The sequence below is a fragment of the Sciurus vulgaris genome, assembly GCF_902686455.1.
Source record: "Sciurus vulgaris genome assembly, chromosome: X".
Lineage (NCBI taxonomy): Eukaryota > Metazoa > Chordata > Mammalia > Rodentia > Sciuridae > Sciurus > Sciurus vulgaris.
This window is the reverse complement of record NC_136471.1, coordinates 97,096,352-97,111,833: the sequence shown is the minus strand read 5'-3', so window position 1 is coordinate 97,111,833 and position 15,482 is coordinate 97,096,352. Positions and strand designations below refer to the sequence as shown.

General features: G+C 37.0%; 1 pseudogene across 1 annotated transcript; it reads left to right on the top strand.

The window, feature by feature from the left end:
* The first annotated feature begins 1,781 nt into the window (after window positions 1-1,781).
* Window positions 1,782-2,614, top strand: LOC306651604 (mRNA decay activator protein ZFP36-like; annotated as a pseudogene). Its single transcript has one exon. The product of its transcript is annotated as an mRNA decay activator protein ZFP36-like (transcript).
* The last annotated feature ends 12,868 nt before the right edge of the window (window positions 2,615-15,482 follow it).

Sequence of the window (15,482 nt, the reverse complement as noted above, 5' to 3'; positions counted from 1 at the left end):
AATTAAAGAAAACCTTAGAAGATGGAAAGATCTCCCATGTTCTTGGATAGGAAGAATTAATATTGTCAAAATGGCCATACTACCTAAAGTTCTATACAGATTCAATGCAATTCCAATTAAAATTTCAATGATGTACCTTACAGAAATAGAGCAAGCAATTATGAAATTCATCTGGAAGAATAAGAAACCCAGAATAGCTAAAGCAATCCTTAGCAGGAAGAGTGAAGCAGGGGGTATCTCAATACCAGATCTTCAACACTACTACAAAGCAATAGTAACAAAAACGGCATGGTATTGGTACCAAAATAGAAAGGTAGATCAATGGTACAGAATAGAGGACATGGACACAAACCCAAATAAATACAATTTTCTCATACTAGACAAAGGGGCCAAAATTATGCAATGGAGAAAAGATAGCCTCTTCAACAAATGGTACTGGGAAAATTGGAAATCCATATGCAACAGAATGAAACTAAACCCATATCTCTCACCATGCATGAAACTAAATTCAAAATGGATTAAGGACCTCAGAATCAGACCAGAGACCCTGCAGATTATAGAAGAAAAAGTAGGTCCAGATCTTCAACATGTCAGCTATGACCAGACTTCCTTAACAGGACACTCATAGCACAAGAAATAAAAGCAAGAATCAATAACTGGGATAGATTCAAACTAAAAAGCTTTCTCTCAGCAAAGGAAACTATCAGCAATGCGAAGAAAGAGCCTACAGAGTGGGAGAAAATCTTTGCCAATCATACTTCAGATAGAGCACTAATCTCCAGAATCTATAAGGAACTCAAAAATCTCTACACCAAGAATGCAAATAATCCAGTCGACAAATGGGCTAAGGAAATGAATAGACACTTCACAGAAGAAGATCTACAAGCAGTCAACAAACATATGGAAAAATGTTCAACAACTCTAGTAATAAGAGAAATGCAAATCAAAACCTCCCTAAGATTCCATCTCACCCCAATTAGAATGGTGATTATCAAGAATACAAGCAACAGCAGGTGTTGGCGAGGATGTGGGGAGAAAGGTACACTCATACATTGCTGGTGGGGCTGCAAATTAGTGCAGCCACTCTGGAAAGCAGTGTGGAGATTCCTTAGAAAACTTGGAATGGACCCTCCATTTGACCCAGCTATCCCACTCCTTGGCCTATACCCAAAGGACTTAAAATCAGCATACTACAGAGATACAGCCACATCAATGTTCATAGCTGCTCAATTCACAATAGCCAGACTGTGGAACCAACCTAGATGTCCTTCAATTGATGAATGGATAAAGAAACTGTGATATATATATATATATATATATATATATATATATATATATATATATATATATATGTATCTATATACATACACACACAATGGAATATTTCTCAGCCATAAAGAATGATAAAATTATGGCATTTGCAGGCAGATGGATGAAATTGGAGAATATCATGCTAAGTGTGATAAGCCAATCTCAAAAAACCAAAGGACAAATGATCTCGCTAATAAGTGGATGATGACACATAATGGGGGGTGGGACGGGTTAGTGTTAGGGTTAGGGAGGGGGGAAGAATGGAGGAAGGAAGGACTGTATAGAGGGAAAAGAGGGGTGGGAGGGGTGGGGGGGAAGGAAAAAAATAACAGAATGAATCAAACAACATTACTCTATGTAAATGTATGATTACACAAATGGTATGCCTTTACGCCATGTACAAACAGAAACAACATGTATCCCATTTGTTTACAAAAAAAAAAAAAAAAAAGATGGAACTCTGACAAAAATTTAACCTTCAGGGCCGCTGCCTCTATGGCTCACAGTGTAACTTCATTCACAACCCCAGTGATGACCTGCTGACCCCTGGCTACCCCCATGTGCTGCTCCAGAGCTTCAGCTTCTCTGGCTTGCCCTCTGGCTGCAGAACCTATTCACGACCACCAGGACTGGCAGGCCCTTCTCTGTCCTCATGTTCCTTCTCGCCTTCCAACTCCCCATTACTACCTCGGGATGTTCCACTGTCACCTTCTGCCTTCTCTGCTGCCCCTGGGACTCCTGTGGCTTGAAGGGACCCCACCCCAGCCTGTTGCCCCTCTTACTGAAGGGTCAATCCTAGCAACCTCTGGGGGCCCTTGGGTACACATTTCTGTACACTCCCTGGGATCTGACCCTGATGAACATGCCAGCAGTGGCAGCAGTCTGGGGGCATCTGACTCACCTATCATTGAGGCTGGAGTTTTGGGGTCACCTCAGCTACCTGCAGTGCCATGACTCCCTATTTTCAATCATATCTACGTTTCTGAATGACAAGTGCCTACCTAGTATACATCAGCTGGATCTTAAGGGGAGACACTTGTGCTGTGGGATCCTGGGGGACTCCTAATTTAATCAAATGTCCCTTCTTCCACATCCCCTAATGCATTAACCCATTCCCCTGATGCCACACTTGCCAGTGTGCAAGTTCAGTGTTCATGGTGTTGGGGGACAGTGTTTTCTAGGGTTCTTAAAAAGATGTAGTATATTTGAGGGAACTGGTCAGCCCTCTCCCCTGCCCAACTCTGTCTCCTGGAATCATTTGTGCTATGAATATTAGGTCCCCATAGCCCCCTCCCATTTTTTCCCTAGAACTCAGGTTCCAGTGTTTGGTGACTGGAGCCTTCTTGAGGGAGAATCCTGGCACTCAGACTTCCCTCCACAAGCAAGTAGCCAAAGTCATTACTAAATCCCTCCTCCCAAGACAGTGGGGCCTTTATTTATGATGATTTTGTTTATTCTAATAAGATTTTATGGTTATTGCATATGTTGGGTCATCTGCTTCCCTTGTGTTTTTCTTCTTCCTGTTGTAATATTGGAAATGACAGTATAATTATTGTAAGTATACTATAATAATATATTAAGTAATATATATTGTTATCTTAAAAGTCAATTTTGTGAGTTTTTTTTTTTGAAAATTTTAAATAAAAGGAGTCTGTGTGTGTTTTAGTCAACTTTTTCACTGCTGTGACTAAAGGACCCAAATAACATGTAAATGAAAAAAATTAAAAATTTAAAAAGTAGAAATCATTAATAACCTCCATACCCAAATGTTCATTTATTTAATAACCTGAGGTATTTTTTCCCTGGCTTTTGCTCTATATGTATATCTATGTCTATGTATACATACATTTTATATACATACATATATATATATATATAGTGTGTGTGTGTGTGTGTGTGTATGTATGTATATATATGTATGTATTATTATGGGGCACAACTTAAGAACAGACCGATCACCACTGAGAAGTCCAAATTTGAGTCTTTATTAAGCTGGCCAGCTGACTGTTTCACACAATGCCCCAAAAAACGACTATTGGGAGAATAGCCCCAACCATAGGGTTGTAGGGGTTCTTATACCAAAAATCACATCAATCATAAGTGTCTGTTGCTATTATTTGAAATTACAAACTAACATCATGAGATCATCAACAGAAGGGGAAGTGGGTCAAAATGACCCTTACCTAGGTACAAACTAAAGAATGGTTACTGATATCCACACAATCACTGTTCACATGGTACATTGTTTAGGAGCAATAGGAATCAAAAGAGAGCAGTTTCTTATTATGTAAGAATTGTCATTTTTGTATTGCTAAACATGTCACGCTAAGCAACTGATGATGGGCAAAGAGGTGAGTGCTCCCATGGGAGAAGCTAAGCAATTGTTGATGGGTACAGAGGTGGGGCGTTCCCATAGGAGAAGCTTATTTCCTACATAACATGGAGTCTCAGAGCAAAATGGAGTCTGTTTAGTCATTTCCCTTATAGTTTGGCCTATAACATTCTCATGGAGCCAGATCTGTCAACCCATTACTATATATATATATATATATATATATATATATATATATTATATATATTTTAAAATATCTCTATCACTCAGAATCACAATATAATGGTGCATATCCTTCTATGTTTTTCCAGTATAAACCATATGATTTTATGATCTCTTTTTTCACTTAATTTATCGTGTCATTTTGTTGTTGTTGTTATGTTTGAGACAGGTTTTTTCTACATTGCCCAGGTTGGCCTTGAAATTCCAAGCTCAAGCAATCCTCCTACCTCAACCTGCTGAGTAGTTGGGACTATATAGGTGCATGCCCCATGCCCAGGGACATATCCATTTTTAAACAATCCTCTGTCATTGAATATTCAATTTAACTTTATTTTTTCACTACTAAAATACTACTGCTACTACAGGAGATACTCTGAAAATTAAAATCTTTTATGTTCCTACCATGAAATGATTATTCTTAAAAGATAGATATTAAGGTATAAGCACTGTTCCTAAGAAAAATGTGTCAAAGCTTACTGTATGCCTTTTCTGTAAGTCATATGCATTTCTGCACTGAAGAAGTTGCTGAACAAATAATATATGTAAGGTCCTTTGTTTTAGCTCCTTGGTTTTAGCTCCTTTGTTTCAGGGATTCTGATGACTCATTTTCTTTTTGTTTAAGAAATAACCTGGGATTTTGCCCCACCTATGATATTTTATGCTTTATAAAGTTCTTTTTAAAATGTCATGCTCTACCCCACAATGAAGATGTGCTAACATTATAGTTTAGTGCTTATTTGTCACCTTAGCATCTTTTCCACAAAATGTTTGGTAATATGGAACATGGTTTTTCTAATAATTTGTAACATGGTTTTCTAAGCTCACTAAATTCTCAGATTTTCCTCAGCATAAATATTCTAATAGGCAATGACATTTAATTCTTTCTGAAAGCTTTTCCACATCATTACACTCAATTTCACCTCTTATAAATTCATTGGTGAAGAATAGTAAAAAATTGATCACACTTATTGCACACTTCCAGAATTATATTTTGTTCATTTTATTAATTTAAATGAACATTAAAACATATATAGTTTCTGACAGTCTTTTCTTTCTCTCTTTTTTTTTTTTTTTGGTTTGGTACCGGGGATTGAACTCAGGGGCACTCAACCACTGAGGCACATTCCCTGCCATATTTTATATCTTATTTAGAGACAAGGTCTCACTGAGTTGCTTAGTGCCTTGCCATTGCTGAGGCTGGCTTTGAACCCTTGATCCTCCTGCCTTAGCTTCCCAAGTCACTGGGATTACAGGTGTGTACCACTGCACCCAGCTCTGACATTCTTAATATGAAGAGTTTCTGACATTCATTCTTTAAAGTAGTTGATTTTTAAAAATTATTTTCTATTGTAGATGGACACAATATCTTTATTTTATTTATTTATTTTTATGTGGTACTGAGGATTGAAACCAGTGCCTCACACATGCTAGAAAAGTGCTCTACCACTGAGCTACAGCCCTGGCCCCCTCACATTCTTTTCTTTCTTTCTTTCTTTCTTTTTTTGTTTTGTGGTGCTGGGGATGGAGCCCAGGGCCTTGTGCATGTGAGGCACGAACTCTACCAACTGAGCTATATCCCCAGCCCTCTCATTCATTCTTAATGACTCCCAAGAATGATTTGGTGTACAATGTGAGGTACAACTACTAGTGAAATTATCTAAATTTCAAGAATATTGATACATTCTCTCTCCTGTGTGACCTATCTGATATTTATTCAGAGTTGACTTCTACCGAAGGCTTTCCCACAGTCTCTGCGTTCAAAAGATTTCTCTCATTTATGAGTTCTGTGATGTACAATGAGAACTGGCTTCACATGGAAGGCTTTCCCACATTTACTACATTTGTTGTGTTTTCCTCTTGTATGAATCCTCTGATGTTTAATGACAGTCGACTTCGTATTTATGGCTTTCCCACAGTCACTGCATTCACAGGGTCTCTCTCCCATATGAATTCTCTTTTGTTTATTCAGTGGTGACTTCTCACAGAATGTTTCCCCACATTCATTGCATTTACAGGGGTTCTTTCCTGTATGAAATCTCTGATGGACAATAAGGGTTGACTTCTCACTGAAGGCTTTCCCACATCTTCTTCATTTGTAGTATTTCTCGCCTGCATGAGTTCAATGATTGACAAAGAGATGTGATTTTGCACTAGTCTTCCCACATATGCTGCATCTATAGGGTTCTTCTCCTGCATTTTCTGATGAACAAAGGTGTGACTTTCTCTGGAAGTTCTTCCCACATTGATTGCACTCACAAGGTTTCTCTTTCATGTTAGTTATCTGATGTTTAATGGTGGTGGGCTTCTCATCAAAGGTTTCCCCATACTTACTGCATTTAGGTTTCTCATCTATATGAGACCTTTGATGTATAAGGCTGGACTTACCATGCTTGGGTCCTTTATAAAATGCTTGTCTAATATGTGTTCTTTCATGTCTAATAAGGTGATAAGAATTCTTAAAGGCCTCTGCACATTCACCATATACAAATGGTTTCTTTACCATGTGGATTTGCTCATGTTTAATGAAAGTTACCTTCTGGATAAAGGCTTTCCCACATCCACTGCATTCATAGGATTTCTCTCCTGAATGAGTTCTCAGGTGTGCTGTGAGGACTGTCTTCTGGCTGAAGGCTTTTGCACATTCACAGCATTTATAAGGTTTCTCTTGAGTGTGAATCCTTTGATGGAAAACAAGGTTAGTTTTCTGGATAAACACTCTACTACATTCAGTAAATTCATAGAATTTCCCTCCATTTTGAATCCTCTGACTTTTATTTCATTGCTTCTGGTGAAGGGCTTTTCCTTGTTGATTGAGTTCAATGAATTTCTCTGCAGGTTGGAATTTATCAAGATTAGAATAGAGATATAATTTCCAATTTACCTTATGTTCATAATCTATCTTTCTTACATAGCTTCTATTTTTTTAAATTTTTTGTTCTTTTTAGTTATACATGATAGTAGAGTATATTTTAACATATTATACATACATGGAGCACATCTTATTCTAACTAGGACCCCAGTCTTGTGGATGTACCTGATGTTGAGTTACACTGTGGTGTATTAATATATGTACATAGGAGAGTTATGTCAGATTCATTCTACTGTCTTTCCTATTCCCATCCTCCCTCCCTTCCCTTCATTTCCCTTTGTCTAATCCTTTGAACTTCTACTCATCCCCTCTGTCCTTGTTGTCTGTTAGCATCCACATACCAGAGAGAACATTTGACTAGACCATTTATATTATGTTTTGAACATCTTCTCCATGAATATTTAGGAAGTCTTTGTCTTATGAAACAAAGAATTTGCTCAGATAAATTATTTTTCTGCATATTTTGCATTCTTGACCATTTTCATCCTTCAGTGTTTCCTGGTCTATGAATATAGCTTGTCACAGAGGTCTGTCTTGACTTTCCTGGTAGTTATCTATTTGCTCATCAACTTGTTAGACTTCTAGGTAAAAAATGTGATGAATCATCAAACTGTTACTACAATGTTGTGGGATAACATGGATCCCTATGTGCCCTGTGTTAAATTCTTATTAATATGATGAGCTCATTTGGATGGAACCTCTCCATGGCCACCACCCCATCTTTCCAATTGCAAATGTAAAGAAATGCTACCCTGAAATTTTAAAAAAATGTAAAATGCAGCTAAGCACAGAGCCAAGAAATGTGTTATGTATCAAAAATGAAGTCATGGGAGTAATGGGAATTTAACTCAGTGAGCACTTGGCTAGCATACACAAGACCCCGGGTTCTATCCTTACCACCATAAAAAATTGAAGTGGAAATGTAAAGTGATGGGGTGAACAGAAAGTGAAGTTTGGAGCCTTGCATAGGAATCCAGACCACAAGGCACAAGTGTTCAGGAAACTAGAACCTAATTTTTTTTTCAAGCTGGCATTACAATGGGCCTACGTGCTTATTAAATATGAATTAGAAACGCTCCTTGCTGGCCAAAGAAATTTTTAAAAATGGTGTTAGATAAAAGAAATCAAAAGCTTAGTTCTGTGATTCAGTCTACATGATTACAAGCATAATACAGAGCCCATAATGAAAAATTAACATAAAATTGGTCTTGTTATTAGTAGGTTCACAGCAATGGAAATCTTTGCAAAAGATAATTTCTCATGTTTTTATACCTTAAGGCTCACAGAACATCTACAGAAAACCAAGTCAAACGTGTAAAAATAATTTAGACCTTACAAGGAAATGAGTCATCAATAAAAAGAATCAGCAGATACATTAAAATAGCCTCCCATTTCTAGAATTCTAGATAACACAAGAATCCAGATTTTAAAATAAATATATTCCAAATATGGCCAGGCATGGTGGGGCATATCTTTAATCCCAGCGACCTAGGATGCTGGACAGGGAGGATTGCAAGTTTGAGGCCAACCTCAGCCAACTTAGTGAGACTATGTCTCAAAAATACCCCCCAAAAAGAATGGGGAATGTAGCTCAGTGATAAAGCACCTCTGGCTTCAATCCCCAATAACTCCCCAAATAAATGAAAAATGAAGTAAATAAAATAATGTTAAATATTCTAAATACACAAACAGATAAGAACTAGACTATGGGGGAAAACTAGGAAAACTTAGATACAAACTAGGATACAAATATAAATATAAAAACATTTTTTAAAACTCTAAGGGGAAGGGAAAAAATATCAGAATGAATCAAACAACATTACTCTATGTAAATTTATGATTACACAAATGGTATGCCTCTACGCCATGTGCAAACAGAGAAACAACATGTATCCCATTTGTTTACAATAAAAAAAAAAAACTCTAAATAGAGAGTTTGAATAGTTGACTATAGAGAGAAAGACAAGTTTAATAAGTTAAATGATAGATTATGGGAAAACACCCGGAATATAGCATAAAAAGCTTAATGAAATGGAAATATAAGAGAAATAGAAATAATGAGAAGTTTCATTTTATTAACAGATCCAAGTGGAAAGGAAAAGGAAAAGGGAGTGGGGCAATAGGCCAAGAAAAGGATTAATATAGCAGCCCTGATACTGTTCTCCCTAGAAGGGCCTGCTGCAAGTTGGCTCTGGGCTGACATCTGGGAATTTGGATTTCAGGAATGTTCTCATAATTTCCTGACTGGTAAGGGTGGTTTTCTATGCCTGCACTGTTTATATAAACATTGTGTTTTATGCTGAACACCTGTTTTCCTTCTGGGAGTCTGGAATTTTGGTATATGCTAAGTAGTTTGTCTATGTGACCAGCCTCCAAAAAAAAAAAAAAAAAAAAAAAAAAAAAAACAAAGTTTCTTAGTCTCTAATGGGCTGTCCTGGGCATAATAAACATCACACCTATGTTGCTGCATTTTCGATGCTCCGCGAAGAGTGCTCTGTGAGATCCCTCATGGGAGGGTGACAGCATAAGAGAGCCTGCAAATGGATTTTTCCAGGCTCTGCCTGTGCCTTTCCCCATATAATGTTTTTGTATATTCTTGAAATATCACTACAATGAACTTATCTGTGAATACAAGTACATGCTGAGTCCCATGATTCTTTCTAGAAAATCTCGGAATATAGGAGTAGTTTTGGGGATTGCTGACCCAGGATATATTTGAAGAGGCAATGACTGACAGTTTCCTAGAATGAAAGGAAAGCATGCATCTTACAACCAGAGTGCTCAGTGAGGTAAATAAAAATAAACCCTCACCCACACAAAGTTGAGTGCAAAAATCTGAAAGAAATTTTGAAAGCTACCATGGAGAAAGAGTTAAATCCCATATAAACAATTATATCAATGTCAGACTTTTTTTATATATATTTTTTATTTGTAGATGGACATGGTACCTTTACTTTATTTATTTATTTTTATGTGGTGCTAAGGATCAAACCCAGTGCCTCACACATGCTAGACAAGCACTTTACCACTGAGCTACAAACCTAGTCCCTCAATGTCAGACTTTGCTGGGAAAAAATATAAAGAAGCCAGAAATTTAATGAATAATATCTTCAAAGTCCTAAGAGAAGTTGTCATCTTAGAACTCTGTACCCAGAAAAAATATTGTAAAGAAAGATGTCAAAATCAAGATATTTTTGGACAAAAAAAAAATCAGAAAATTTGCAATACACAAAGCCTGGCTAACGATAATGCCTAGTACTTGAATCATTCAGAAGGATAATGACTAAAGAGGCAAGAGGTAGAGGGTAAAGAAAATCCATCTAAGGCAAGAAAAAAAGAGGTAATGAAAAAGCTGGCTATATAGATAATACAATAAAAATATGAGATAGTAATATCAGAGTAAATATATATTCCATTACAATTCAAACTTCTTTTCAAAAGAACACCATAAAGAGCCTAGACTAAGAAAAGGCTATTGACTATATATAAAATTGAAGTCTACAATATACAAAGAATATATACAAAGCAATAAGAAAAGATAAACAGCCCAACAAAAAAATAGATAAAGAATATAAACAGGTAGGTTGCAGAAGAGGAAATCTAACTAGCCAAATCAAATGATAGATTTCTTAGTAATCAGGGAAATGAAAATTACAAGAAGATACCAATTTACACTCACTAAAGAAGCAAAATCTAAAGCATCTACAGTTCTCCCCTGCTTCCTGCAGCAAGTTCTAATTCTATCACTCACACTGGCCTAAATCACACACTTTCTGTACTATTTATTTTGCCACATAAGGCTACAGAGCTTTGCATTTTAACATTGATGCTTCCTATTCAAAAACTGAAGTTTTAGATTATTCAGAAGTTACATCTGCTCACCAGGCTACAATCCATGCTCTTAGGGAGTTGATGTCATATGATGGTAAAACCTACTCTTTTTGCTTTAAAGGCTGGCAATAAAATCCTGAGTATATTTGCAGTCCAGAGGTCTTTTGCAGGACTTAAAAGAGATAGGTCAAAACCGCTTAATGTCTTTCCACTGAAATATAACCTTTAAAAATATGAGTGTTAAACTGGGCATGGTGGTGCATGCTTGTAATCCCAGCAGCTCAGGAGACTGAGGCAGGAGGATCACAAGTCCAAAACCAGTGTCAGCAATGTGGCGGGACCCTAAGCACCTTAGACCCTGTCTCAAAATAAAAATATAAAAAGGGCTAGGGATGTTGCTCAGTGTTTAAGTGCCCCCTGGTTCAATCCTGGTACAAAAGAAAAAAGTATGTGTACTAAGGTGGAAGAAGCTAAGGAAGAAAATTTCTCTGAACAATCATTGGAAAGCTGTGGCATTTTTCTTCTCAACAATAGGGGAGATAAATGTATGTTCATCCCACCCCAGTCTAGTAAGAAGGACTTCAGGGAGATTACTCGCTTGATATATGTCCATTAGCATTTGGGGGACATAGGGGACTTGGCACCTAACTTCCACTTACAAAAACTATAAAGTCGACAGATTGTAGCATCATATGGCAGCAAAGAGATTGTATGGAGGTGAACTGCAGGTCTCACCACCACCACAACACACACACACACACTCATTCATTCTACAAGCCAGATGTGCACCCTGGATATGAACAGGACTGGGTTACTTTGGAAAGAGGGCTTTCTGGTAGGATTGAGGTGACCTCAGCAAAAAGAGATTCTGTGGCACTAGAGAAAATATTAAATAACTGGTTGGAAAAGAGGACCTCCCTACATGGAGAAACACTGGGACATTCCAAGGACAGCATATAAGTACCAAGGACAGGAAGACTCTTGTCTTTGGAATCTGCCACATGCAGAGGGTACCAGTATCAGATTACATCTTTATGGATAATTCAAACTTCTTTTACCTTTTGTATCTCCTTTCTTCCTTATCCTGCTTCACTCAAAGAATGAGAGATGGTCTAGTAGTTGCATAGGGGAGTGGGGAGGTAGGAAAAGTAATGACTGAAAGAATAAAGAAAGAAAAGACCAGCCATGTGTGGTGGCGTGTGCCAGTAATCCCAGCGGCTCAGGAGGCTGAGTCAGGAGAATGGCAAGTTCAAAGCCAGCCTCAGCGACTTAGCAAGGCCATAAGCAACTTAGTGAGACCCTGTCTAAAAATAAAAAAGGGTTGGGGATCTTGCTCAGTGGTTAAGCAGCCATGGGTTCAATTACCAGTACAAAAAAAAAAAAAAAAAAAAGATCGAGTGGGCTCACTTTGCCACTAAAAGCTCTCATCATGAAGTACTGAGGCAGGACTAGGGTGTGGGGAGAGAAAAGTTCCCTTTCAAAGAAATTTGTAGTTTTCATGACTACCTAGTTTTCATTTCATTTAAAAAATTTTAACTGATACATAAAAATGTAAAAGTGGTACATATTAATGTGATGACATATGATGTTTCAATGTATGCACACATTTTATGTTTATATCAGTTTAAACATATCATCTCAAATGTGCTTTTCATATTTTTAACTAAAATGAGACAATCACTGATACTCAGAAATTGAGAATAGAATAAGAGAATATTATGAACGACTTTATGCCAATAAATTTGACAACTTAGATAAAATTGACAGATTCCTTGAAAGACACAAATTATCAAAGCTCATCTACAGAAATACATCTATTAAATAAATTGAAATTTTAGTTGAAACCCTTCCTACAGAAAAAACTCCAGGACCAGAAGAATTCGCTTCAGAATTCTATCAAACACTTAAAGAAGAATTAATACCAATACTACATAAATTCTTTCAAAGAATTGAAGGGAGGAGGGAATACTTCCAAACTCCTTCAATGGTTTCATTATCTTTATTGTGGTGATGGAATAATAGGTGTATATAATTAAAAACCTATCAAACTATTCACTTTAAAAATGTGTAATCTCTTGTATGCCAATTGAATCAAAATAACAGGTTTAAAACAGCTAAATCAGTACAAATTCATGGCATTGACAGTGCTGTATGAGAAAAGAGAGATCTCAAATCAGTGAACTAAGTTCTACCTTATGAAACAAAAAAAAAAGAGCAAATTAAATTCAAACTAGCAGAAGAAGAGAATCAATGAAGATAAAATCAAGAATGAATGAAACTGTGGATCCCATTTCTGGCCACAAAAGAGTAAGGAAGACTATTCTGGCCTCTCCTACTGATTACTGCATCTAAAAGTTCCAGACAAAAATACATAAAGCAACTACCTGAGGCCTCTGACAAGTAAACAGAACTAGACAGATTATGAAAGTGAATCATAAAGTTGAAATGCCAGCCAGGTGTGGTAGCACATGGCTATAATCCCAGCAGCTCTGGAGGTTGATGCAGGATGATCGCAAGTTCAAAGCCAGCCTCAGCAAAAGCAAGGCACTAAGTAATTTAGTGAGACCCTGTCTCTAAATAAAAAGTAAAAAGGGCTGGGGATGTGGTTCAGTAGTTAAATGCCCCTGGGTTTAGTCCCTGGTACCAAATAAATAAATAAATAAATAGAGATGCCACCCAGTATACCAGTGTGATCTCCTTTTATCCTTTTTCTTTTCTCTCAAGACTTTGGCCCAAATGCAGGCATCACTGGAATATGAACATTTCTAAGTACTAAACTCATGCAGGGGCTATGTGTATAAAAGGAAGCAGAAGTGTATACTGAGTTTTGAAAACTGAACTAATATTTAAACCACAATTCAAGTCTGAGACTAACATCTGAGTGAAAAATGTATGAGACAAACCTGAAGCAGGACAGGAAAGGGTTTGAAATCTGTACAGACACAAGTCACCACTCAAGTCTCAAACTAATCCCTAAGTGAAATCTGTACAAGACAGAACCAAAGGACGATAGAAAACTGAACTTACTAGAATCAACATCCAGAGAAGGCCAGACAGAACTAGTGGGCGGAGTCCAACCTATTTATTAACTGATAAAGATTAAAAGCAACAAATCATTACCACTATGCAGAACAGAACCCAAAATTATTCAACATGACAAATACCCAGCAAAATGTGATCAGTTTTCAAGGGAAAAAGACAATCGGCAGATGTTAATGTCAAAAATCACACACAACCCATGTGACCAATGAAAACTACAGATGATTGTGACACATAAACATAGAGGCAATTATACTCAACAGAAAGTGAGTGAAAGAACTAACAATATGTCAGAGGGATAATAAGTCATGATCAAGCAGGATTTTAATGAAGGGCTAGTTCAATATTTGCAAATCAATGCAATCCACTATATTAACAGGCTAAAGGAGAAAATGCATGATCATTCTGACTGATGTAGAAAAAACATTTGCAACCTTCAGCATCTGTTCATGATAAAAACTCGGAAAAAACTTATACTTAACTGAGAAACTGAATGGTTTTGCCTTAAGATCAGGAATAAGACAAGGACATCATTATATCTACTCCTGTTCAACATTGTACTGAATATCCTAGCAGCACAAAAAGCAAAAAAGGAAGTAAAAGAGATTTAGATTGAAAAGAAAGAAAACTGTCTTTATTTACAACTACATGTTTATTTACATAGAGAATGCCAAACTACCTACAAAAAAGCTATAAGTATTAATAACTGAGCTTAAGAATGTCCCAAGATACAGGGACAATATATTTTTGTCAATTAAATTTCAATAAAACAGCACTAACCAATGGGAAATTAAAATCCCCCCAATAATGCCATTTACAATAACTTATTAGAATACAAAACACTAAGGGGCAAATTAAATAAAATATGTGCCAGACCTGTGCATGCAAATCTACAAAACATTACTGATATGAGTTTTAAAAGACCTAAATAATTAGAGACACATGTTCATGAATTCAAAGATTCAATATTGCCAGTCTATTGATGATCCACAGATTAAATATAATTCTAAACGAAATCTCTGCAGCCTTTTATGTTGAAATTCACAAGCTGATTCAAAGATGTATATGAAAATACCAAGGACCTAGGACAGCCAAAACATTTTGAAAAGGGAAGCAAAAGTTGGAAGATTCATATTACCTGATTAGAACACTTTATAAAACTATAGCAATTAAAGGTATTTGTATATATATTGATGCATATGTGTTCAACTGTTTTTGACAATAGTGCAAAGGTAGCTCAATGGAGAAAAGGTAGACTTTATAAAAAATGCTGCTGGAATTGGGTACAGTGGCACATGCCTGTCACTCCAGTTAATTAGGAGGCTTAGTTAAGAGGCAGGAGGTTAGCTAGGCAACTTAGGGAGAGATTTTGCCTTTTTGTTTTTTGGTACCAGGGATTGAACCCAGGGGCACTTTATCTGAGAGTCTCACTAAGTTTCTGAGATTGGTCTTGAAATTATGATCCTCCTGCCTCAGCCTCCCATGTCACTGGGATTATAGGTATGCACCACCAACCCTGGCTGAGACCCTGTCTTAAACAGAGAAAAGACTGGTAGAGCACCCCTGGTTTCAGACCCCACCACCATAAAAAACAAAACAAAACAAAAACGCCCTGCTGCTGGAGGGCTGGGAATATAGCTCAGTGGTAGAGTGCTTGCTTAGCATGTGTGAGGTCCTGGGTTCCACATCCAGTAACACACACTCACACTCACACACTCACACACACATGCATGTGCATGCACGCACACAATGCTCCTGGAACAACTGGACATGCATATGTAGAAACAAAACCTGATACCTCACACCAGATTTAAAAACTTATAGGTCTAAATGTAAGAGGTAAAATTATAACTCAAAAGAAAACATGAGTAAATCTTT